Below are 24,022 nucleotides of genomic sequence, written 5' to 3'. Positions count from 1 at the left end.
AGGTGGGGAACTTTCTGGGATGGGAAGTGGTACCTGGAGAAGGATTGTTAGGGTTTGTTGGTATATTCTGCTGGGCCTTTATCCTCTCCACCTCCTCCACATGCTTCCTTGCCTCCATTTCCCTCTTGTGGGCAGCCTCCTGTACCTCCTCCTTCAGCCGCATGAGTTCTATCTGTCTTTCATGTTCCCTTTGTTTTTCCTCAGCCTGAAATTTGGCTAATTCCAGCTGTAGTCGAGCTGAGGATTTGGTCATTCTAACCTCTCTGTTTTTAACTAACTTTACACCTGAGGTTTAGAAATAAACAAACAAAACTTGGCTGTAAAATTTTGCTGTGCTGGAATAGAATACCTATTCTCTGATAGTGATTGTCAGCCTACAGAAAAAGACAATTCCCTTGTCTCTGCTCTGGGCCCAAATTAAAGCAAAAAACCTCCAACTACTTGGAAACCTGCTTACCCAGCCCAACGAAGAAAAAAAAAAATTTCTTTTCAAACCTGTGCTCCTTGTAAAACAAAAAAAAAAATCAAAATCCTAAAAAAAACCCTGCCACTTTTGTCTCCAGGCAAATGGGTAGAGCACACACCCCCTATTTACTTTTAGGAAGAAAAGAAAAAAAAAACAAACCTCTGGGTTGGAAGACTGTGAATTTCCCTGCAGGAGTTAAGTACCCTGCCTCCAGGCAAATGAAACCTGCAATTCACAAGATAATCCCCTTTTGTCTCTGCTTGGCCACAAAGCAGAGAGAAACCAAGCTGCTTTCAGTTTCAAAGCTGCCTTCTGGACTTCCTAAAAATTCCTTTTTAAAATCTGTATTTCTAGTTCAAAAAATCTCAACTGGATCTCAAAATGATTTCAGGTTAATCCCACCACTGTGCCACCATGTCAAGGTTCCTCCCCCACTCTGAACTCTAGGGTACAGATGTGGGGACCTGCATGAAAAACCTCCTAAGCTTATCTTTACCAGCTTAGGTCAAAACTTCCCCAAGGTAACAAATATTACCCCCGTTATCCTTGGAATGGCCGCTACCACCACCAAACTAATACTGGTTACTGGGGAAGAGCTGTTTGGACGCGTCCTTCCCCCCAAAATACTTCACAAAACCTTGCACCCCACTTCCTGGACAAGGTTTGGTAAAAAGCCTCACCAATTTGCATAGGTGACCACAGACCCAGACCCTTGGATCTTAAGAACAATGAACAATCCTCCCAACACTTGCACCCCCCCTTTCCTGGGAAATGTTGGATAACAAGCCTCACCAATTTGCATAGGTGACCACAAACCCAAACCCTTGGATCTGAGAACAATGAAAAAGCATTCAGTGTTTTACAAGAAGACTTTTAATAAAAAATAGAAGTAAATAGAAATAAAGAAATCCCCCCTGTAAAATCAGGATGGTATATATCTTACAGGGTAATTAGATTAAAAAAACATAGAGAACCCCTCTAGGCAAAACCTTAAGTTACAAAAAAGATACACAGACAGAAATAGTTATTCTATTCAGCACAATTCTTTTCTCAGCCATTTAAAGAAATCATAATCTAACACATACCTAGCTAGATTACTTACTAAAAGTTCTAAGGCTCCATTCCTGTTCTGTCCCTGGCCAAGACGACTACAGACAGACACACAAACCCTTTGTTTCTCTCCCTCCTCCCAGCTTTTGAAAGTATCTTGTCTCCTCATTGGTCATTTTGGTCAGGTGCCAGCGAGGTTACCTTTAGCTTCTTAACCCTTTACAGGTGAGAGGAGCTTTCCCCTGGCCAGGAGGGATTTCAAAGGGGTTTACCCTTCCCTTTATATTTATGACACCTTCCCCTTCCCCTCCCTGGCACTTTTCATAACTTCCCCAAAATTGCAAAAGTGACAGAGTAGCAAAAGGAAATGCTGTAAATCTGCCAGTCAGTTCCCTGACTCCTCTGCTATTTTCCCTACCCCTTTACTATTTATTTATTTATTGGTATTACCATAGCACCTTTTTAGGTGCCATAGTCCTGGACCAGGACTCTACTGTGCCTGGTGCTGTACATACAAACAGGGTCCCTGCCCTATAGAATCTAATATGAGATGAGACAACAGATGAATGTGGAGTGACGGAGGAGTACAAGGAACCAATGAGACAATACTACCCCAACATGATGGGCGATGGTACCAGTGTACCAGTGGCCTAACTGTTGTCAAGGGTTTTTTTTGTCAGCATCATGGCAAAGGAGAGTTTGAAGGAAGAATTTGAAGGAGGATAGTGCCTTTCAAGAAGCCCACCCCTCTCCCAAGAGGCCTTCCCGAATCAACCTTTGTTTCTTGGAAGAAGACAATCAACAGATTGACCACAATGTCTGTATTGCTGACAGGAGGGATGGCAGTCGGTGAATCAGGGTGTACACAGAAGAGGTTAGATGGAGTCATGTAGCCTTCCAGATCTGGCACATGGGTTCTGATTGTCTTTAAATAAGCAAGAGCATAGAACTGTCTCATACCACACAGACAGGTGGCAGAGAACACTTACAAAGTGATTATTGCTGTGTACTCTAGCTTGAAGATAGTTCAAAACAACACTTACAATCTCCTTACCACTCACAATTCAAACACAATACAAATATCTAAGATCACAATTTGCTGGAGCAGAAATAAATACTTTGTAACACTAACCACAGAGCCACATATAAAGTGTAACACTGGTAATTATAGCACGCAAATTACCCCAACTACAGGTTGCAGTGAATGCATGTGCAGGGCTGGGTTAATTTGGAAACAATTCAGTAGTTAAAGCGAACTATAAGGTTCTCATTATGCAATTAGGACTTCAGTACAAGACTCATTAATCAGAGCTGCAATTAGTTGGGTTGCTGCTGCGCAGAGTTCACACAGGATTGAGTTGGGTGGTGACTTCACTGCTTGTGTAGCATTACCTGAGCTCTCGTGGAAAACTTGGATAGGATCTTCTTGCTTTGGGCTTACATGGGCTTAATTTGGTGTGATACAAACAAGACAGAAAAATTATTATTTTAGTTCATGGCAAAGTGGGAAACTGTCAACCACTTTCTTACATCTGAATATTTTTCTTTCTGCTAATCTCTATTATTTGTCTCTGTGGGAAAGATTTTTATCTAGTGGTTAGAGACGAAGGCTGAAAATAATGGCACTCAGCTACTAGGGGGATGAATGCTGTGTTAGTACCTAGAAAAAGGTAGTTAGTCAGGAGTCTTCAGTTCAGTTGCTGAGTTCATCCAATGAAGTGAGCTGTAGCTCACGAAAGCTTATGCTCAAATAAATTTGTTATTGCCACAAGTACTCCTGTTCTTTTTGAGTTCACTAGTGGCTCTTTGCATAATCTTGAGCAGATCTATGATTACTTCACAGTAGTACCTAGAGGACCCATGGTACTAGGTGCTGGGCACCACCCTATTAAGGGCTTTCCCTTTGCCCTCCCCTGGTTCTTGTCTCGCAGAGAGAAAGCAGAAGACCAGAAATTCTGAAGTGCAGGCAATGCAATGTTTATTGGGATTAATCAAGCGAGCATATCCATAGCTCTGTAGCCCTTTCCCCCCCCCTCCACCTCCTCTGCCTACCACTTCTTAGGCATGGGTGTGCATAGGGGGTGTGCTGGATGTGCCCAGGCACACCCTAATGCAGGGGTCTCAAACATTTGGCCTGCGGGGCTATTTCCTGTGGCCCACCAAACTCCCTGTGTGCCTGCCTACCTCCAGGCCAGGGGTGGGCAAAATACAGCCTGCGGGCCAGGATTGCCCCCCGTGGTGCTGCGAGCCCCGAGCCACTCCTGGCACCACGTCCCTGGGGGGGAGGGGTGCAGAGGGCTCCATGCGTTGCATACAGGCACCGCCCCCAGCAGCTCCCATTGGCCGGGAATGGGGAACCGCGGCCAATGGGAGCTTCGGGGGAGGTACATGGAGGAGCACAAAAGTAGCACACAGAGCCCTGTGCCTCCCCTCCCGCAGGGGCAGCAGGGACGTGGTTCCGTCTGGTTCCCAGAGCAGAGCAGAGCAGGGCCAGGGGAGGCAGGCAGGGAGCCCAACTCCCAGCCCTGAGATCCCTGCCTCACCCCACACCCCTCCTGCACCCCAACCACCTGCCCTGAGCCCCCTGCACCCCTCCTGCACCCCACACCTCAACTCCCTACCCTGAGCCCCCTGCCGTATCCCACACCCCTCCTGCACCCCAACCCCCTGCCCTGAGCCCACTGCTGCACCCTGACCCTCTGCCACACCTCTTACCCCTCCTGCACCCCACACCCCAACTCCTGCCCTGAGCCCCCAGCCATACCCTGCACACCTCCTGCACCCCAACTCCCTGCCCTGACCCCTGATGCACCCCAACTCCCTGTCTGAGCCTCCTGCTGCACCCTGCTCACCTCCTGTATCCCCTGGGGGCAGGGAGCGGCTGGAGTTGGGGTGCGGACTTCTGGAAAGGGGTTGGAATGGGGGGCAGGGAAGGGGTGGGAAGAGGCAGGGCAGGGGCGGGGCCTCATGGAAGGGGTGGAGTGGGGGCGGGGCCGGGGGCAGCGACGGGGGTGTGTGTCGGTGATGCGGCCCTTGGGCCAATGAACTAGTCCTTATGTGGCCCTTGTGGTCATTTGAGTTTGAGACCCCTGCCCTAATGTCTCAAAAAAAAGTGGCTTTGTGTTTTGTTTTAATTGCATGATACACTTTTTTAGTTTTAAAGTGTGGATTGTTGTATTATGCAATAAGCGCCAAATTACGTAATCTCGATGTTGTGGAAGTGTCTGGAAAGTCCGCATTCGCATGCAGCATGTATCCCCACTACTGCGGTGCCACATTACTATTGGTCCTCCCCTCCCCCTCCGACTGCTATTCTAGAAAATTCTTTGACCTATATAAGCGGCCACGTCAGGGATGCCCAGCGCAGTGTCTGCAGTGTTTGTAATCTGTGTCGCGTGTACTCAACTGAAATAGCAGAACAAGGGCGTGGCTTTACATTTTAATTCAATCGTACGATACCCCCTTTCAATTTTAAACTATGGATCATTTCGTTGTTAAGATAGAAAAAGGAGCAGACAAACTGAAGGATAATGAACGTGCTGATCGTTGTGCAAATACCTCGGACTCCTGGGTTAAGAATTTACATGAAGAAAATGCCGCCACCAGTTCCAGTGTGTGAGCAATGACCAACAAAAACAGACTTCGTCCCTTAGCTCAGATCAGTGTAGCTCCTCTTCAAAGCCATCAAACGTTCCCTCTGATGGCCCGGTCTGTGATAGTCCAAAAAATAGATTAGAACGCCAGTCTCGATTATCTAGGGGTCCTTATCAGCCTAGATTGAGCATGTTTCCTAGAAGTAAAATAGGGAATAACAAAGAAGTTTTCAGTCTGACTGGTATGAAAAGTCTAGGTGGTTAGAGTACAGCCCATCAAAGGACGCAGCATTTTGCTTTTACTGCCGTTTCTTCTCCTCTAATGATGCAGCAAACAAAGGTCACACTGATCCAGCATTTATTGATAAGGGATTCAGAAATGGCATAGGGCTAACAAATGTTTTAAAAACCACCAACTGTCAAAATCTCATGTGTTGAGCTGTTCTTCACGGAAAGTTTTAATGAAGGGAAACCTATTGATGTATTGTTGAATGAGGGCAAGCAGGCTTATCTGTCTAAACAAGAAGAAGAACAGTGCCATAACTGAAGTGTAATGGAGCGTCTGATTGACATTGTTCTGTGTTTGGCAAAAGGTGGGAGACCATTCAGGGGTCACAATGAAAAAGCTGACAGTTTTGAGAAAGGTTTATTTCTAAATCTTGTCAATATGCTCCAAAAATATGATCCCGTAATGGGAAAGCATGTGCAACAATCTCCTCGAAACACTAGCTACCGGAGTAATCGCATCCAAAATGATTGAATTGTGGCCTTGCACAACATTGTGCAACAAAAGATTGTGTCTTCACTAAATGGAAAAATGGTCTCAATAATTGCCGACGACACTACTGACTGTGGACACCATAAACAGATGTCCATTGTGGTGTGGTATTTTGACAATGAAAAACATAGTCGTGCTGAACATTTGGTTTCTGTTCAGAGACTATTAACAGTTGATGCTCAGTCTATTTTTGACCAGTTAAATGAAGTTCTTGGCATTCTTAAAATTGTCTGGTCATCAGTGATGTCTGTCTGTTTTGATGGAGCATCTACTATGTCTGGATGTACTGCGGAAGTTCAAATGAAATGTAAAGAAAGAAACAGTGAAATACTCTATGTACACTGCTATGCGCATTGTTTGAACCTCGTCCTAGTAGATGCATGCACTGCAAGTAAACAAAACAGAACTGTCTTTGATTTTTTTGGTGTTATTCAGACTCTTTATGCCTTCATGGAGGGGAGTCCTGTGTGACAAGCAGTAATGGAGAAGATTTCACAAGAAGTAGGATCCCAGTTGAAGACTTTGAAGTCACTATTAAACACAAGATGGGCATGCAGAGCAGAAGCAGTGGCTGCTGTAAAACAAAACTACTCCATCATTTTACAAGCTTTACAAGAGATTATCGAAACAACTGGCCTTGCTGACATTAAAATAAAAGACAGGGGCCTTATCTATGAACTAAATTCATTCAAGTTCATCTTTGCCCTTCACATGATGCACCCTGTTCTCCAGATGGTGGTAAAAGCGAGTAAGGCTCTTCAAGCTCCAGTTCTCAATTTACTCACTGCAATGACCAGGGAAGTATAAAAATGTTGCTTGGGCATGTAGAAATGAAATCAGGAGGGCCAAATCGCACCTGGAGCTGCAGCTAACAAGAGATGTTAAGAGTAACAAGAAGGGTTTCTTCAGGTATGTTGGCAACAAGAAGAAAGTCAAAGAAAGTGTTGGCCCCTTACTGAATGAGGGAGGCAACCTAGTGACAGAAGATCTGGAAAAAGCTAATGTACTCAATGCTTTCTTTGCCTCTGTCTTCACGAACAAGGTCAGCTCCTAGACTGCTGCGCTGGGCAACACAGCATGGGGAGTAGATGGCCAGCCCTCTGTGGAGAAAGAAGTGGTTAGGGACTATTTAGAAAAGCTGGATGTGCACAAGTCCATGGGGCCGGATGCGTTGCATCCGAGAGTGCTAAAGGAGTTGACAGCTGTGATTGCAGAGCCATTGGCCATTATCTTTGAAAACTCATGGTGATCGGGGGAGGTCCCGGATGACTGGAAAAGGGCTAATGTAGTGCCCATCCTTAAAAAAGGGAAGAAGGAGGATCCTGGGAACTACAGGCCAGTCAGCCTCACCTCAGTCCCTGGAAAAATCATGGAACAGGTCCTCAAGGAATCAATCCTGAAGCACATACACGAGAGGAAAGTGATCAGGAACAGTCAGCATGGGTTCACCAAGGGAAGGTCATGCCTGACTAATCTAATTGCCTTCTATGATGAGATTACTGGTTCTGTGGATGAAGGGAAAGCAGTGGATGTATTGTTTCTTGACTTTAGCAAAGCTTTTGACACGGTCTCCCACAGTATTCTTGTCAGCAAGTTAAAGAAGTATGGGCTGGATGAATGCACTATAAGGTGGGTAGAAAGTTGGCTAGATTGTCGGGCTCAACGGGTAGTGATCAATGGCTCCATGTCTAGATGGCAGCCGGTATCAAGTGGAGTGCCCCAAGGGTCAGTCCTGGGGCTGGTTTTGTTCAATATCTTCATAAATGATCTGGAGGATGGTGTGGATTGCACTCTCAGCAAATTTGCAGATGACACTAAACTAGGAGGAGTGGTAGATATGGTGACAGGTAGGGATAGGATACAGAGGGACCTAGAAAAATTGGAGGATTGGGCCAAGAGAAATCTGAGGTTCGACAAGGATAAGTATAGGGTTCTGCACTTAGGACGGAAGAATCCAATGCACCACTACAGACTGGGGACCGAATGGCTAGGCAGCAGTTCTGCGGAAAAGGACCTAGGGGTGACAGTGGACGAGAAGTTGGATATGAGTCAACAGTGTGTTGAATATGAGTCAACAGTGTTGCCAAGAAGGCTAATGGCATTTTTGGATGTATAAGTAGGGGCATAGCCAGCAGATCGAGGGATGTGATCATTCACTATTCGACATTGGTGAGGCCTCATCTGGAGTACTGTGTCCAGTTTTGGGCCCCACACTACAAGAAGGATGTGGAAAAATTGGAGAGAGTCTAGCGAAGGGCAACAAAAATGATTAGGGGTCTGGAACACATGACTTATGAAGAGAGGCTGAGGGAACTGGGCTTGTTTAGTCTGCGGAAGAGAAGAATGAGGGGGGATTTGATAGCTGCTTTCAACTACCTGAGAGGTGGTTCCAAAGAGGATGGTTCTAGACTATCCTCAGTGGTAGAAGATGATAGGACAAGGAGTAATGGTCTCACATTGCAGTGGGGGAGGTTTAGGTTGGATATTAGGAAAAACTTTTTCACTAGGAGGGTGGTGAAACAACTGTAATGCGTTACCTAGGGAGGTGGTAGAATCTCCTTCCTTAGAAGTTTTTAAGGTCACGCTTGACAAAGCCCTGGTTGGGATGATTTAATTGGGGATTGGTCCTGCTTTGAGCAGGGGGTTGGACTAGATGACCTCCTGAAGTCCCTTCCAACCCTGATATTCTATGAATGACAGGGGTGAAAAGCTTGCGTAACTCTTTGGCTGTGATGAGAAGTGGCCCAGAATATTTTCAATTTATTTTCAGTGACAGTGTGAAAATGTGTGTAGAGAATGATATATCGATTCCCCCAGTTAAGAAGTGAAAAAGTCCACTCCTATTGATGACACGTTTGAGTCCCAGCATCACTTTGATACAAAAGAGGAGCAGGAGACTCCTAGACTCAGCGATTACCAGCATCGACCAGCAATTTGAAAAGGAGACTTGTAAAATTGTGACTGCAGTGGGAAAACTGCTGAGCTTAGACATTGGCAGGGACGATATGAGAATTGTTGCTAACAAATTTAAAGTGTCCTTGGATGAGTTGGAAGCTGAAGTCGGATTGCTTTGGGGTTATGACGGATCTTCTTCCTACGAACACCACCAGAGAGTGGCTTGATTGGCTAAAGGAATTGGATCGATCTTCCATGTTCCAGGCCTTTTACAAATCTCTTCAATGCTTTGCAGTCTTACCTGTTACAAGCTGTCATAAATATAAAGGAAAGGGTAAACACCTTTAAATCCCTCCTGGCCAGAGGAAAAACCCTTTCACCTGTAAAGGGTTAAGAAGCTAGGATAACCTCACTGGCACCTGACCAAAATGACCAATGAGGAGACAAGATACTTTCAAAAGCTGGAGGGAGGGAGAAACAAAGAGTCTGTCTGTGTGATGCTTTTGCCGGGGACAGAACAGGAATGGAGTCTTAGAATTTAGTAAGTAATCTAGCTAGATATGCGTTAGATTATGATTTCTTTAAATGGCTGAGAAAATAAGCTGTGCTGAATAGAATGGATATTCCTGTCTGTATGTCTTTTTGTAACTTAAGGTTTTGCCTAGAGGGATTCTCTATGTTTTGAATCTAATTACCCTGTAAGATATTTACCATCTTGATTTTACAGAGGTGATTCTTTTTTTACTGCTTCTTCTATTAAAATTTTTCTTGTAAGAACTCAATGCTTTTTTCATTGTTCTTAAGATCCAAGAGTTTGGATCTGTGGTCACCTATGCAAATTGGTGAAGATTTTTACCAAACATTCCCCAAGAAGTGGGGTAAAGGGTTTGGAGGATTTTGGGGGGAAAGACGTTTACAAACAAAGCTTTCTCAAAAATAAACCCGGTCAGACATTTCGTGGTGGCAGTGGAAGTCCAAGGGCAAAAGGTAAAATAGTTTGTACCTTGGGGAAGTTTTAACCTAAGCTGGTAAAAGTAAGCTTAGGAGGTTTCCATGCAGGTCCACACATTGTACCCTAGAGTTCAGAGTGGGGAAGGAACCTTGACACAAGCTGTTCATGTAAAAGAGCCTTTTCGAAACTAGCACATGTAAAAAACAAACTAAGAAATACAATGTCCCAACAGCGCCTTGACTCACTCATGATTTTGTACATTGAACAAGGATTGGCTTCATCAGTTAATTATAATTATGTGATTGAGGAATTTAAGTCCATAACACCTCGTGAGTGATGTCTCATTCTCTAGGACAGGAAGATGAAGAAACCTTAATCTGTTTTGGTCAATTTGGGTTAGCTTAAGGTTAAAGATAAAGATCATGAAAATTGACTGTATCTTTGTATATGCCTGGTTATCACTACAGCAAAAATTTGGTATTTTGTGTCTCATTTTTTAAGTTTGTATTTTTTAAGTAAAGTTTAGTTGTTAATTTAAAAGAAATTAAGTTTTCGTTAAGTTTTAGTTTCTTTAGTTTGTTGGATGAATAAAAATAATGTCCTTTATGATTGAGTATTCAATAAATGTTAGCCTTTAAAAAAAATTCGCTGGGTGCACACCCTAATGACATGTGCTGTGCACGGCTATGTTCTTAGGAATGTGTGTTTCTGCAATATCAGTTCTTGTCAGATTCTGTGAGCAGGGCCTGCCTCTAGCTCACAGCCTGATTTTGCTTTATATCAGCAAAGTTTTGACCGCTACTTTAGCCCAGGCCTCAGGCTTCACATTGGGCCTCTGATACAAGGGCTTATGTCTCAGGCCCTCTTCTTACTACACCTCTTGCTGTGGTTCAGTAAGTTTTGGGCCCAGGTTCTCTCCAGAACAGTTTGTCTCCCACACTTCCATTGCCTGTGTCTCAGTAGCTGCCTCTGGGATTCAGAGGCATTATTTCATCTCATAATATTTCTGAATTCTTTCTGCGCCACCAGACATTGCATAGGGCACAAATATGGCTCCTCCACCCCTATTTATCTTGGGCCACTCTTTGCAGGTCCTCTAAATTAAATCTCATAAGTTTTCCCTCTCTGACTAATGTTTGATGGAGGGATTCTGTCAGTCAATAGTACCTTGAAGCTACAGCAGGATTCCCTGGCTGAAACCACCTCACATCTCGAAGCCAGAAGGGTACCCAGAAGTCACCTACTACAGGACAGGCCCAACAAAGTAAGGAACAGAACTCCACTAGCCATCACCTTCAGCCCCCAACTAAAACCTCTCCAGTGTATCATCAAGGATCTACAACCTATCCTGAAGGATGATCCCTCACTCTCACAGACCTTGGGAGACAGGCCAGTCCTCGCTTACAAACAGCCCATCAACCTGAAGCAAATACTCACCAGCAACTACACACCACACAACAAAAACACTAACCCAGGAACCTATCCCTGCAACAAACCCCTTTGCCAACTCTGTCCACATATCTATTCAAGGGACACCATCATAGGACCTAACCACATCAGTCACACCATCAGAGGCTCGTTCACCTGCACATCTACCAATGTGATATATGCCATCATGTGCCAGCAATGCCCCTCTGCCATGTACATTGGCCAAACCAGACAGTCTCTAGCAAAAGAATAAATGGACACAAATCAGACATCAAGAATTATAACATTCAAAAACCAGTCAGAGAACACTTCAACCACCCTGAACACTCAATAACAGACTTAAAAGTGGCGATTCTTCAGCAACAAAACTTCAAAAACAGACTCCAATGAGAAACTGCAGAACTGGAATTAATTTGCAAACTGGACACCATCAAATTAGGCCTGAATAAAGACTGGGAGTGGATGGGTCACTACAAGAACTAAAAACTAGTTTCCCCATGCTAATATCCCCCCTAGTGTTACTCACACCTTCTTGTCAACTGTTTGAAATGGGCCACCCTGATTACCACTACAAAAGTAATCAATAGCCCACTTTAATTGAATTGTCTCGTTCAAATTGGTAAGGCAAGTCCCATCTTTTAATGTACTATGTATATATATCTTCCTACTGTATTTTCCACTCCATGCACTCTGTGGGTTGTAGCCCATTAAAAAGCTTATGCCCTAATAAATTTGTTAGTCTCTAAGGTGCCTCGTTGTATCTCCTGCAGAGTGTCAGTCTCAATGGTGCAACTTTGACCACTCAGGTCAGCGTTTGCAAGGAAATTCAAATATGCTCTAAAGGTCAATGCAGGAACAATGGATTCCATAGTTGCTAGATAGTGTTCATAACGTGAAAACTATTCCCAAGTAGGGGGAGAGATTGGACAGTGCATTTGGTTATGTACAAAACACAAAATGGAGACAGTCATCAACCCAAAGTTTATAACGGAAAGAATAGGTTAGACGGCTCAATGGACAGATTGTTGGATGAAGGTACCAGGACCTCCAGAGCTCTAGGAGATCAGTGTTGACAACTTGCAACTGTACTATGGTACTCATGCTATTTGATGTTTTTCTTAAAGCCCCAGCTCCTAGAGACTTGTGATTAGGTGCAAATCTCAGCTTGCTTGCTTGGGTTTTAATTTTTTTTTTAATTTAAAGAGTAAATTTCTAGCTCTCATGGTTGTGAAGGAAAGCTTGAAAACATAAACCGAGCCTGACCTGAAGACTCAGAAGCCAAAAGACAAAAAGACAAAAGACTGCACAGCGGCCTGGTGCCAGAGGCCTTGTTGCTTTGCTTGCTCTGGCCTGGTCTCATTTGTTTTCGAATGAAAATCTTGAAGACAAGAAAGTGTGTGGCTGGGGCAATTCCTGTGGATCCTAGGAAGCACGTGCATGGGCTGCCCAGCTGTTTTAAGAAGCTACTATGGAGAAACTCAGCCATCTCATGCAGCATAAATAACATGCAGCTGCTGTATCTTTGTAAAGTTGTCACGGCGCATACATACGCCTGAGCATAGTGGTTTGACTTGCAGCTGAGCATGCTCTCCTTCGGCAGCCTTATGTGCATTGTTCAGTGACATTTTACTAGATATTAAACTGTGCCAGGGCATGCAGAGCATAGGGCGAGGAGCTTGGTTGTGATTTATAAATCTGACTTTGTACAGCCCAGCAGACCTATTTCTGAAGCTGTAAAATAACAGACTCCAACCTGTCCTGAAAACATGACAGGAGAGCATCCACAGATAAAAAAATCATGGAGCGTTTGGGAGTGAAAGAAGGAAAGTCCGTGTGTCTGGATAAATAAATAATCAGAAACCAGGCCCTAAGCAAACCCCCTCTTTGTGGTGTTCACTTGGCTTTTACTCCCATGTGTGTGGGAACGAACACAGCCGCAGTGAAGCTTTAATGTCGAACTGGTATCTTGCAGTCGGCAAGATTACTACCAGATAACGTATGGGAAATATTTATGTGAAGATCACTGTGACTGCCATTTCCCTTCCTTTAAGATTAAGAAGTCTGAGGTGGAGGATTATGTCTACATCTACATGCCAAGGTCTCTGCTAGGAAATTCTTAGGCGACTCAGGGTTTTCTTCAGTCGCCTCATTAGTCTCTGTGATCCCAATCAATCGCTGGCATAATTCCTTTGGCTTTGTGGGATGAATCTGGCTCTGTGCATCTAGTACCTTGTAAATCCTGGCCATGCAGTAGCCCTCAAGGCTAGGCAAGTCACTGGTTTCAAGGACTTCCATGTTTTCGGGTTGTTTTAAAGGGATAATATATGAGACCTGCAGCACGGCCTTCACACACAGGACATGCACCTGGGGCTCCTTTGTGGAGAAACAGAACATTCGATGGAGGAATATAACAGGTAGGCAAGTGATGCACAGGGCAGCATGCTTCTCGCCCAGGGCAGGAACATCCCCCACAGCTTTTTTGGCAAAGCTTTCTGATCAATACCTAGATATAGCACCTAGCACAATAAGGCCCTAGTCTCAATCAGGGCTTCTAGGCGCGACCACTGTACAAGTGATTCATAAAAATAATTGTTTATCAAGAGAGCCACCTTTGCAAGCTAGCCTATGGCCCATGTCACCAGTATCTGAAGCCCCACAATCATTAATTGTTCCTATAACCCCACCTCTAACACAGGACAGTGCTATTGTTTCCACTTTACAGATGAGGCGAACAAGACACAGAGAGAGAGGAAGGCCTACATTTTAAAAAAAGGTTTCCATTTTCAAATACCAAGGTTCTGTTTTCAAGCACCCAGCGTGATTTTCCGAGTTGTCTTAAATGGGGTACCCAAAATGATAGGCTGCTTTATCAAATGTAGGTCAAAAGACTTGCCCAAGGCCACATATTGAGTCTGTGGCAGAGGCAGGAATTGAACTCCTGACTCCAGAGTGAAACAAAATACATCAAAATCTTTTGCAGAGCAGAATTTCCATCCTGTGTACAACTGTAATATGAAACTCCGTTTCATCTCCTCCTCCAAGGTCTGCGCTGCTGGACTCCTGGTAACATAAATAACCTGCCAGTCGTGCAGATCTTGAATTGTGTATTGAAGCGTATGATTCACAGTTCGCACAGGTGGTTAGTTATGCAATTCATTCTCATGCTGAAAGGCACCCCTGTTGAAGGCCTGTGTACCACTTACACGTCCTTGGGGCTCAGAGATCTGGCACCTCACGACATTCCACAGAAAGCGCGCAACGTCCCATTGGACACATTGGAATTTCCACTATCCAGTATCCTGAGTGGTGCTGGGCCTCATGCTGGCCTTTTGCACAGGGGTGTGATGTTTCCCTAGAAGTGACAATTTAGCATGAATTCAGCATGAACTCACATCCCCTTGCAATGAGTTGTCAGAACAGCCAGGGGAAATGAACACAAAAAGGGATCCAACCCACACTACAGCAGATTCATTTGCAAATCAAAATGAGTGTTTGCAGAAAACGTGTTTCATCGTTCTACTGTGGGAGTAGGATAATGGTTTCTCTGGCACGCATTTGGATGACCTACATAACACACTTATGGCTTCACTACCCATGTATAATTAACCCTCCCAAACTCACGGCAATGAAATGTATATCACAGCTTGCTGGGCATTCTCTATACACGTGCGCACACATACAGGTCAATTTTATTTAGAGAGTGCAACACCAGGATCTCTAAAGTCCATCCACTGCCTGGTGCATGAGGAAAATGCATCTTTCAAAGATGTTGGTTCCCAATCTTTTGTCCATTATTTCTTTTTGTGTGTGTGTATGCTCAACATCGTAGCCAAGATCCCATCTTTATATTTAATTCATTTGTCTACCGTTCTGATTTTGATCCTTTACAAGTTTTCTAATCCCTGCAGCTCATCAATAAAGAATATGATGTGTCTGTTACTGGCTCACTTTCCCCTCCAAGCCCCAATCCTTCAGTAGCATATCTACAAGCTTTCTTTTCTTTGCTAGCTATGATCCCTTCTGGAGGAGGGAGACTTTGAGTGTGAAGTAGATTGCTTTCCAGAGATTTCAGCTGAGTTTTTCTTCTCACGTGTTGTTCTTTGGCGTGCTACAGATAAGTCAGTGTTTGTCTACACACATGCGTGCGCAGGACTTGGGCAAATTGGAGAAAACCCAACAATTATTTTCCCCCTAAGTCCTTCAGCACCTCGTTGGGGTGTAAGAATGTGCAGATGAAGTGACAGAATACCAATTTCTGCTTCCACAAGGGAAGGGGGGGGGGGGGGGAAATACCCTCTAAGAACGAAGATGTCTTCAGATAAATCTGGTGGTAAGATCTGCTAAGTGTCTCTAATGTCCCACTAATCTGCTGTTGCTCTTCTCATCACCAGCTCCCAGCAGTTTTCTCTCCACACCGTTTTTTTTAGCTGTTCTTCTATTCCCACTGGCACATACATCAACATCTAAGCATCCCTATGTGCTTTACAGTGTTTGTGACAGGTGTGTCATCTACTCTAAATCCGACAGCTCCTTCCCTCCTCCTCTCCCGCTGCAGGGAGGAGTGGAGGAGGGAAGGAGCTGTCGGATTTACCCTCGGCTTTTTGTACCATGCAGGGAGCATGGCTGACTGACAGCACAAGAGGAGGTCACATGACTGAAATGGTGGCGGACATTTTCAAAGGCTTGAGGTGCTGGAGTTGACGCTGCTCCTTGGTGCTAGCTGTTAATAATGCATCTAATAGTCAAACCAGCAACTCCAATCATGCCCATCGACGTTTCTTGCTCTCTGTGAGAAGTTCATCAGAAGCAGACAGGTAGATAAGATAACAGATGTTGCATCCATGGATGATAAAAAATGTTACCCTGGTGACAAGGCTTCCCCTGCACTGACATTGGCATAACTCCATTGACTTCTATAGAGCTGGCCCCCTGTTTTAGACCTGTTCTAAAGGAGAGCAGAACCAGCCCCAATGTAAATTTATGATATCTCATAATAAAGACAGAGGGAAACCCAGATTGAGAGAGCTAAGTGTTATCAAAAGAACAAATGGGGGTGCTGAAATGCCAAGCAACACAGCCCGGTTTGTGATGTCTTTGCCCATGCTTAGCCACTGTGCTCTGAGAATGTGCCCTAATATGGATCCCAGCTTCCCCGCGCCACATGGGAGAATCCCTTTACCCTGACAGGGAAGTGATGCCAATTCTAGTCTCATTATGGAATGGTTAATAGGAGAATGTCTAGCTAGCATGGTTCTTATTTTTCATAAGAACATAAGAATGGCCCTACTGGGTAAAAGGTCCATCTAGCCCAGTCTCCTGTTTTCCGACAGTGGCCAGTGCCAGGTGCCCCAGAGGGACTGAATAGAACAGGTAATCATCAAGTGATCCATCCCCTGTCACTCATTCCCAGCTTCTGGCAAACGGAGGCTAGGGACACCATCCCTGCCCTTCCTGGCTAATAGCCATTGATGGACCTATCCTCCATGAATTTATCTAGTTCTTTTTTGAACCCTGTTATGTTCTTAGCCTTCACAACATTCTCCGGCAAGGATTTCCACAGGTTGACTGTGCATTGTGTGAAGAAATACTTCCTTTTATTTGTTTTAAACCTGCTACCTATTAATTTCATTTGGTGACCCCTAGTTCTTGTGTTATGAGAAGTAGTAAACAACACTTCCTTATCTACTTTCTCTACACCAGTCATGATTTTATAGACCTCAATCATATCTCCCCTTAGCCGTCTCTTTTCCAAGCTGAAAAGTCCCAGCCTTATTAATCTCTCCTCATACAGAAGCCGTTCCATACCCCTAATAATTTTTGTTGCCCTTTTCTGAACCTTTTCCAATTCCAATATATCTTTTTTGAGATGGGGCGACCACATCTGCACACAGTATTCAATATGTGGGCATACCATGGATTTATATAGAGGTAACATAATATTTTCTGTCCTATTATCCATCCCTTTCTTAATTATTCCCAGCATTCTGTTTGCTTTTTTGACTGCCGCTGTACGTTAAGTGGGTGTTTTCAGAGAACTATCCACAATGACTCCAAGATCTCTTTCTTGAGTGGTAACAGCTAATTTAGACCCCATCATTTTATATGTATAGTTGGGATTATGCTTTCCAGTGTACATTACTTTGCCTTTATCAACATTAAATTTCATCTGCCATTTTGTTGCCCAGTCACCCAGTTTTCAGAGATCCTTTTATAGCTCTTTGTGGACTGCCTGGGTTTTAACTATCTTTAGTATTGCCTGCAAATTTTGCCACCTCACTGTTTACCCGTTTTTCCAGATCATTGATGAATATGTTGAATAGGATTGGTCCCAGAACAGACCCCTGGGGGACACCACTATTTACCTCTCTCCACTCTGAAAACTGGCCATTTATACCAACCCTTTGTTTCCTATCTTTTAACCAGTTACCAATCCATGAGAACACTTTCCCTCTTATCCTGTGGCAGCTTACTTTGCTTAAAAGCCTTTGGTGAGGGACCTTGTCAAAGGCTGTCTGAAAATCTAAGTACACTATATCCACTGGATCTCCTTGGTCCACATGTTTGTTGACCCCCTCAAAGAATTCTAGTAGATTGGTGAGGCATGATTTCCCTTTATTAAAACCATGTTGACTCTTCCTCAACAAATTATGCTCATCTATATGTCTCACAATATTGTTCTTTATTATAGTTTCAACCAGTTTGCCCGGTACTGAAGTCAGGCTTACACCTCTGGAGCCCTTTTTAAAAATTGGCGTCACATTAGCTATTCTCCAGTCATTTGGTACAGAAGCTGATTTAAATGATAGGTTACAGGCTAAAGTTAGTAGTTCTGCAATTTTACATTTGAATTCCTTCAGAACTCTTGGGTAAATACCATCTGGTCCTGGTGACTTATTGCTGTTTAATTTATCAATTTGTTCCAAAACCTCCTCTAATGATACTTCAATCTGGGACAGTTCCTCAGATCTGTCACCTAAAAAGAATGGCTCAGGTTTGGGAATCTCCCTCACATCCTCAGCTGTGAAGACCGTTGCAAAGAATTCCTTTAGTTTCTCCGCAATGGCCTTATCATCCTTGAGTGCTCCTTTAGCATCTTGATTGTCCAGTGGCCCCCACTGGTTGTTTAGCAGGCTTCCTGATTCTGATGTACTTAAAAAATTTGCTATTACTTTTTGAGTCTTTTTTCCTTTTATTGCTGTATCTCTGCCTATTCAGAACATGTCATTTCTGGGCTCATTTGAACCATGGGTCCTGCTGCTTTGGTCTTGTGACTGTCCAGTCCTTCTAATGCTTTGCACTTGCAGTGGTCAGCACACCTACAGCAGTAGCTGCAATCCTTCCCTTGATGCCCGATCTCAGTTTAGAGGGGTATGGTGGTGTCTCCCACACACCTGAGTGGAAAATATGGAAAACACTGATATTTTAATGGACACCACTATGTACAGATTTCTTTCATTTGCAGCTCTTAAGGCACTTTTGGCACATTCATGAGCTAAGCTCCAAAACAGCATCCTGTTATCACTCCCATTTTACAGGTGGGAAACTGAGGCACATTAAGGTGCAGTGTTTTACCAAAGGCCACAAAGCAAGTCTGTGGGCAGAGTTGGGAATGGAATGCAGAGCTCCTGATTCTCACTCCCCCTCCCCACTCTAACTACTAGACACACTGGCATGCTGTTTTGCTGTTTATATAGTAACACACCTTCACATAGTGCTGTAAAGCAAGGCAACTGCCAGACGGACAAGAGCCTCTCCGCCTCGAAGAACTAACCAGCTGGAAGGAAAAATGCAAAACAAAACACTGGCAAGGTGGCAAGTGGGGTCCAGTGTGTCTCTGCCATGCCTCCAAAGAAGTCAGTAGATTTACCCCATGGTCTTTGGACCTGGCACACTCTATGAAAACTCCAGTTCAGCTGGTGGCGACGTTGTTGACGACACTTGTTTCAGTAAACTCCCTGCTATGTCCCCACCTCCACCTCCACAGCCTTTTGAGGGTGGGCTCAGGGAAGTGTTTACCCAGACCCGGTAGCCTCAAACCCCGCCCCTAAAGGCACCTTGGGGCACAACCCTACAGGATAGAGGGACTAGATCCCAAGCCCAAAGACTTGCAGATTTCCCTCCCAAGCCTTCCAGTCAGTTGGACTTTGTGCAAAGTGGGTGACTTTCACCTTGTGGAGGAGATCATTAATAGATGTCCCTCAGTCACTATAGCCAGGACCAAAGCTACATAAACATCTTTAAGAATTACCATGCAGTTACAGATATCCATGCCCTTCCCCCGCTTGTCTGAATCATAGCATTTGCACCCAGGCTTCATCGTTAGCCCAGGTGATGAGGCATTTAGCAGTTTCTCTTGTCCCAGGCACGATTGGCATGCCACGTGATTCAAGCTCATTAATCTGCTCCTGTACAGAAACACTGCAACTTTTCACAGATAAACTCTGCCAGGGGAAGCCTGCTCATGGAGAAATCATTCCAGTGCCCCCTGTCCACCTTTCATTTCCAAAGTAGATTATCATAAATATTACAGGTAAATGAAAGTCCCAGTAAAATAACATTCCTTATATCTGAAGAGTACTGACCAAATCAACTGTGCTCTGTTTTTCTGAACAGCGAAGAGATGAATGCTGACCTTCCCCCAACCTCCTCTTTTTCAGCTGTTTGCTGAATATGTATTAGGCATTTAAATATCATATTTGCAAGGAGCTAAATCCACCCGTGATGCCTCTGTTTATGACTTGAATTATGCATGTGCTACTGAAGGTTAGTTTTTATACTAAGTCCGTGTTGAACTCCTGTCACTCACATGAGCCAGGGGTGGATGTTTCAGGCCTAGCCTGAATCTAGGAGGGCTGATTGTTGTCAAGCCTGCTCCCAAATTAGGCAGGAGCAGAATAGTTTATAATGTATCATTACTTGTGTTACAGGAGTAGCTAGAGGCTCTGAGTTCCAGGCCCCTTTGTGCTAGGCGCTGTACAAACCCATACTGAGAGACAGCCCCTGCTGCAAACACTTGACAGTCTAATAATAAACAAGACAAAGGGTGGGAGATGAAGCAATGGGCACAAGGCCACCCAGAAGCTCAGTGTCTGCTCAGAAATAGACCCCAAGTCTCTTGAGTCTCACTGGAGCACACTGCCTCTCTGGGGGAAGCAAGAAGAGAGGACAGGGATTCTGTGCCAGCTATCATCACACTGATAAAGCAGTGTGGTCAGAGCCCTGGACCTGGACCCAGGAGCGTCTCAGCTCCATTTCCAGCCCTGATGCCCACTCACTGTTTGGCCTCCATCAAGTCACTCTCCCTCTCTGTACCTCACATTTCCCCGTGGGGATGAAGAGGGCTTTGATCACTAAACTGGCTGCTGGTGTGAATGGGTGCTGCTCCATTCACCTGAATAGAACTGCTCCATTTCCTCCAGCAGAGAATCGGGCCCTTAATGTGCTAAGCATCATTATGGATGAGGGACGAAATCTGCTAATCCCCCCGGGTTTGGGGGATACCTGGGCTCACAGTTCAGGAGAGCACAGGCAGCGTGTCTGACCCTCCACTGGTGTGTGAGCACCTGCTGCAGCTGTCTGCGTTTTATCAAAGACATGCACGGTGCGGGTCCACCTAGTGACCTGCTCCATCCCCATAGCAACTGCCAGGGACTTGCTCTCCTCCCAGTCAGGGGGTAAGTGACTCAGCCAAGGGATAAGCAACTTTATTCACACACCAGATTTATTCTCCAAGATGGGTTGTATCCATCACTCCACAGCAATAGGACTTCATGTGCCAGGAACAGAAATTTGGGACTCATGTAGCTGTCTACAGCACCCTTAGCCCATCTTTCTCCTGGCCTTACTGTTTAAGCTGCCCCCAGATGCACATACCCTCCAAGCAAGACCAACCCAGCGCTCTCTACCCCCTGGCTAGGCTTCCCCACCAGCTCAGCAGGGTAGGTTCCCCTTGCCGGCTCCCTCCTAGCCGGGTTGGCATCTGTTTCTCTGCAGTTTAGGCTCACTCCCCCTGCCAGGTCTCTTCCCAGGCTGGCTGGGCTGGTTTTGCCTGGGTCCTGGATCCTGGATCTGACATGACTGGGGGTCACTACTCTGCCCTGGCTGGCTAGGAGTGCCACACAGATCTCCTCTGCTGCCTCCTTACACTCATTGTGATCAGCCAATATCACTGCAGTAGGGCTACACTTCAAACAGAGCGGCACAAGGCAATATGGCAGCTGTACTGGGGAGCGAGGGGTAACCTGGAAGAAGATGGCGGCCATGCTGGGGTGCAAGGAGCAGCATGGAACAAGATGGTGGCTGTGCTGGGGTGCAAGGGGCAGCCAGGAACTAGATGGCGGTCATGCTGGGGTGCTAGGGCAGCCTGGAACAAGATGGCAGCTGTGCTGGGGAGCAAAGGGCAGCCTGGAACAAGATGGTGGCCGTCCTCGGGTGTGAGGGGCAGCACAGGGCAAGCAGAAGGATAAAGTTATCCTGATCCTGGGCCAAATGCCAGCTTTGAGTGTAGCTACAAAACAGCCCTGTCCCAGAGATGAGGGGAGATTTGCTTTAAAAAGTTAAGGAGACTTTTCCAACCCTCGTCACCATGGGGTTTGGTGCACATTTGGGGCAAAGATCTGGCCCCATTTCTATGTATTGGAATTGGTTCATCCACCATTCTGCTGGCTGCTGCACTCTGAGGGAGGCATCTCCATCCACAAGCCAGGAGAGGTGACAGCCGGACCACGCTTGCTCGTTCCTGCTGTGCACTTGGGAGTTTGCCACCCATTATGGGGCTGAGAGCCACTTCTGGCAAAGACACTGACCGAGCAAGAGGTTCCCATCGATGCGAGGGTGACTCACCAGTGACATTTAATTTCCCACATTGATTAGAACAGAAATGAAGTTTCAGCCCAGAGGAAATTCTTTGGTAAGCAACACAAAGATGGAGGCATGCCAGGGATGCCAGAGCAGAGCATGCATATCAAGCAGGAACCCTGAACTTTTCAGACACCATGTCTGTCTCAGTCTATTTTTCATTCCTCTTCCCTGCTCTCTTTCCTTTACCACATCGGGGATGTTTAGCTAGTTGGATTCAGCTTTTTTTTACATATGAGGATCCAAAAATCACAGCATTATGGAAACATCTTTTAGCGAGGACTCTATCAAGAAGAGACTGGAAGCAGGAAGCTAATTGAGTGTTTCCTGAGGGACATTTTAGCAAGCAGTAAGTGACATTAATATTCTTCAACTGATATTTGTGCTACTGCATGAACAGGTGGGTTGATTTGTATTCCGCACACCTTGGCAGGCAGAGATTTTATGAGATGCTTTCAGAGTGTTTATTAACCCTCCAGCAGAGGCTAGATCACTTTAAACTCATCCACCAGCCATGTCTGATGGCTTCCTAGAGCCTATTCCCACAGGTGAGGGACCTAGCAGGAGTGGACACAAAGTATAAATTAAGCTGAGGTTAGGGATCCATGCAGGGGCTGCGTCCAGTCTCAGCATGAGGGCAAATATTCTCCTCCCAGCAGGTCCTGCTCCTGTTCTTCTAGTCTAGTTAGGTTCTTACCTCTCATGTCTCGACAAGTAGGGGATGCCCATGGGGAGCCATTCATTCGCCTGATTGGCTGGCACCACACCAGCCAATGATCTGATAGGCCCTGTAATCAGTGGCAGGCTAAGAATAAGTATGTTTCTGGCAGGACCCGGTGCTGATCACCTGCAGGGAAAGTCCTTGGAGAGCCTAGGTTAAGCAGCAAAGCTCCCAGCCTCTCCTACCAGTTTATTCACTCCCTCCTACCTCCCCCCCCGCCCAAATAGCAAAGTCTCCAACCTCATTCCCTTCAAGCAGCTCAGTCGTCTGTAAATGCCAAACAACCATGAAACATAGCATGAAACATGGCATGCCTTTTTCCCCTGAGCTCCCTGCCCTGGCTGTGGGTCAGCAAGCCTGTCTTTCCCACCCCCAACACGAACACAGCCCCTTTTTAAGGTTCGGAGCCTATAAGCACCCGTTTGCCTCAGTACAGGTAGACTCCCAACTGGGACTCTGAAACCCCTACCCCGGTTTAATCTCTAAGCCCCACTGTGTGGCTCAGGCAGGCCTGGGCTGGGATTCCTCAGGTCTGTGGGGCTTCCCATAGGGGCCCAGGGTCAGTCAATGTGTAGCATAAATAGTTATTTAATTTTACCCCTTTTGAATGTGTTCCCTTTGAAATTTCAAATGCCTCCTTGCTCTGGGGCAAGGAGAAGCACTTGTCTGACCACCTCTACCCCACACATTAAACTCCAGGACTATAGCATCTCTCTTCTTCATTTCCTCCTTTCCAAACTAAGCTGTTCTAAACCCTTCCAGGACTGCTCAGGAAGCTCCTTCATCCACCAGGCCCCTGATAATTTTTGACTGCCTTTCTGATTGTGTCACATCTTCCTGGAGAGGAGGTGCTCCAAGCTGAACAGAGATCTCAGGAGGAGGGCAGACCATCTGCTTTCTGCGGGAACCTTGTGATCATTTCCACATTATTCTCTCTTCCTTTCATCTTGCCAGCCCAGCAGCCTGTTTGCTTTTTTGACAACCCCTGCGCAAGGAGCGGATGTCTACATCAAGCCTCCTGTGAGGACACCTGGAGCGTGCTCCTCAGAGGTTACAACCAATTCCAAGCTCAGCAGGGTGTACCACTAATTTAAACTGTTCGTTCCAATTAAGAAATGCAGTAGCTGAAGGGCTGTTCTGGAACAGGTGTTAGCACGGGAACATCTACTCTTGGATTGCATCTTTACTTTAGCAGGGATCAGCTCCCACTGCAGCCATCTGAGCAATCTGAGGGGCAGAGATGGAAAGACGGCTAAAATATAGGTACCTGCAATAAAAAAGA

The 24,022-nt window shown here is 45.4% G+C and overlaps 1 protein-coding gene across 2 annotated transcripts in view; it reads left to right on the top strand.

Moving 5' to 3' along the window:
• Window positions 1-24,022, top strand: part of ASIC2 (acid sensing ion channel subunit 2) — a 1,322,378-nt gene that overhangs the window by 845,867 nt on the left and 452,489 nt on the right. The gene's annotated exons all lie outside the window — the stretch shown is intronic.

The sequence above is a fragment of the Lepidochelys kempii genome, chromosome 27 (genome assembly GCF_965140285.1).
Source record: "Lepidochelys kempii isolate rLepKem1 chromosome 27, rLepKem1.hap1, whole genome shotgun sequence".
NCBI lineage: Eukaryota > Metazoa > Chordata > Testudines > Cheloniidae > Lepidochelys > Lepidochelys kempii.
Note: the sequence above shows the minus strand (reverse complement) of the source record. Positions and strands in the feature narration are given on the sequence as shown.